At 38.5% G+C, this 2,738-nt stretch overlaps 1 long non-coding RNA gene across 1 annotated transcript; it reads left to right on the forward strand.

Moving 5' to 3' along the window:
* The first annotated feature begins 342 nt into the window (after positions 1 to 342).
* Positions 343 to 2,152, forward strand: LOC106519674 (uncharacterized). Its single transcript, XR_001310471.1, has 2 exons — positions 343 to 443; positions 1,061 to 2,152. It is a non-coding gene; the product is annotated as an uncharacterized LOC106519674 (long non-coding RNA).
* Positions 2,153 to 2,738: the final 586 nt, after the last annotated feature.

Genomic DNA, 2,738 nt, shown 5'->3' on the forward strand with positions numbered 1-2,738 from the left:
TATCTATTTTTATAGAAATACAAATGACCTTTAACATATATCTTAACATATATATCATCATATCTTAGAGATACAGTTTATAACAATCCAACAAATTGGGTAAAAAATAAAATCCCTTGCAAAATAATCTGTTTATTTGACTTTAAAACAAGAGAACAATAAATATAATTAAAGTAAATTCTCTGTTGCTCATTTCTCACCAAAGAAAAAAAAATACCAAAACAAATTTTAACTCAATTGTCTTGGCTTGAGTTGGCCATCCACCCATCCATCCATCCATCCATCCATCCATCCATCCATCCATCCATCCATCCATCCATTATCTGCACGCTTATTCCTTTCTGGGTCACTGGTGCCCATATCCAGCTGTCACAGTGCGAGGGCCGGGGTACACCCTGGACAGGTCGCAAGTCCCATCACCGGCCCAGATATGGCCGTCCATGGTGAGAAAAATACAAAAAATAAAACTATAAAACGATTTCTTATTCAAAGTATTACAGTTGGGGCCAGATTAAACATTAAAGAGGGACAGATTTGGCCCGCAGGCCTTAAGTTTGACACGTGTGCTTCTGTTAGGTTGTAATGTTTTAAAATCTGCTTTAGAATTTTGCAGAAATTAGCAGGAAAAAATCCTCAGTGCTCTACGTTGACTGCAGAGTTAATGAGTTTTGAGTCATTTTCAGCAGCAAACAAGCAGAATTCCATGTTTTGAATTTACAAATTGGACAAAATATAAATGATAAAGTTAATTTTTGGCTACTCTGCTCTTTGGTCACTTATCAGAAAATTCTAAACTGAAACAAAAGTCCTTTGATAAACGTTCGAGAGCCGACAGTTTGATATCTTTCTAGCAGATTAAGTTTATGAATAAGTTTCCACACCCCTGTATAATTTAACTGGAGGGCAAACAAATATGAAGAACATTAAAAGGTACAATAAGCTGTATAAATGTGCACACCCTAAACTAGCAAACTGAAGCACCGTCTGATTTAATTACTACCTAATTGAGCACACGCATCATTGATTAAAGTGACTCTGATCAACATGAAACAATCTGCAGCTGCACCAGAGACATAAAGGATGTCATCATTAAAGGAACGAAAGGTTTCAAAGCATCAATGATCTACGGAGTCATCAGGAAGTGGAAAAACAACAGCTGAAAACTGGATGTTCCTACAAAACTGACAAAAAGACCGGACAAGAAACGGGTCCAGGAGGCTACGAAGAGGCAACAACTGAAGAAGTTCTGGTTCTAACAACAATCTGCTGAGTTCACAAATGTCTGAGCTGTGGAGCTGAGAAGACGTTAAGAAAAAAAACATCCAGGGCAGAAAATAGACCAAGTCTCCCAAAAGACTGTGGGAAACTGAGTTCTGGTCTGACCAACACCATGTTGAAGTGTCTGGTAAAAAGTTTGGTTTGGTGCAGGACCAAGATCATCTGAAATGATCTTTGCTGGACTTTTTATGTYGTGGTTGTACAGTTTTAGTGGGTTTTGCATAAATTGTGTTGAATCCCAGGAATGATCTGAAGTGATTTTTTTAAATTTAGTTTATTTTATTTCCATCTGAGAGATTTTGGGATTGATTTAACTGCAAAAATCACAGCTTTACATCTTCTACCTTCACATTCCTGAGTGTGAAACCTTTCGTGGAGATCCTCACCTCAGCAGGGACACTGTGAGGACGTTTCCCATAAGTACCCTCTATTATTCCTGATCGTTATCTGCAGCGTGTGTGTGTGAGGGTGGGTGAGGGGGTCTCCGGAGTCCAGCTGGAGCCCAGTACAGTTCAGGAATTTGGAGAGTTCTTTAGATATTTTCTAAGTCTTTGCCCACATGTGCAGGACAGAGGGAGTCGGCTGCTATTTCCCCACGACCCCGACGACACCCCCTGGCCCTGACCTCTGACCCCACCCATCCAAACTGGAGAAAAGAAACATYTGAAGACGAGCTGGTTCAGAAAACAGGGCCAACATTCAAACACAGTCTGGCAAGTTTTCATTTAGGACAAAATGTTTTTTTTTTTACCTGCTCTCAGCTTTCACACATACCAGAGATCTGTATCTGTTACAACGTGCATGACATCAGTTTTTACTATCGATCTTTATCTTCATGTTCTGTCACTTCCTCAGTAAACTGCCGCACCTCCAACTTGCACGTTGTGTTCTTTCAACAACAACAAAATGATTTAACCAGACAAACTGAACTGAACCCAGAGAGAACCTGTCTGAGCTGTTCGAGCTGAAACCAACAGAACACGAGCCAAAATCTAAGCAGCCAAAAGGCCAAYTGTTGCACAGGCAGCTTAAAAAGCAGCAAAATGTAAAAAAAGACAACTTGAAGGCAGTAAAAATGTTAGCTAATAGGTAAAGTTTTAGCCAAAAGTAGCAAGAATAAGACATGAGCTAGCTAAAGGCTAACTATTAGTTAAAAGAAGMAAATTAACAAAACAGTAACTAAAAAATAAAAGTACAAAATGCTGCATAAAAGTATTAAAAAGGCTATCCAGAAGTTAAAAAGAGCAAAAGGCTTATTAAAAGCTAAAAATAGTTAAAGGCTAATTAAAAGTAGCTAAAAACTAAACAAAAGCTAAAAGTTTAAACTAGCAGAGATTAAAGCTGAAATCTAAGCCTGCAGCTTCATTTCACCGCAGTGTGACAGGCTTGTGCTGCCACCTGCTGTTTGTTGAGTGTAAAGGATTAAAAAAAATTGATGTCTAAATTATAAAGGACTAAAT

This window comes from Austrofundulus limnaeus, unplaced genomic scaffold (assembly GCF_001266775.1).
Source record: "Austrofundulus limnaeus strain Quisiro unplaced genomic scaffold, Austrofundulus_limnaeus-1.0 Scaffold2, whole genome shotgun sequence".
Taxonomy (NCBI): Eukaryota; Metazoa; Chordata; class Actinopteri; order Cyprinodontiformes; family Rivulidae; genus Austrofundulus; species Austrofundulus limnaeus.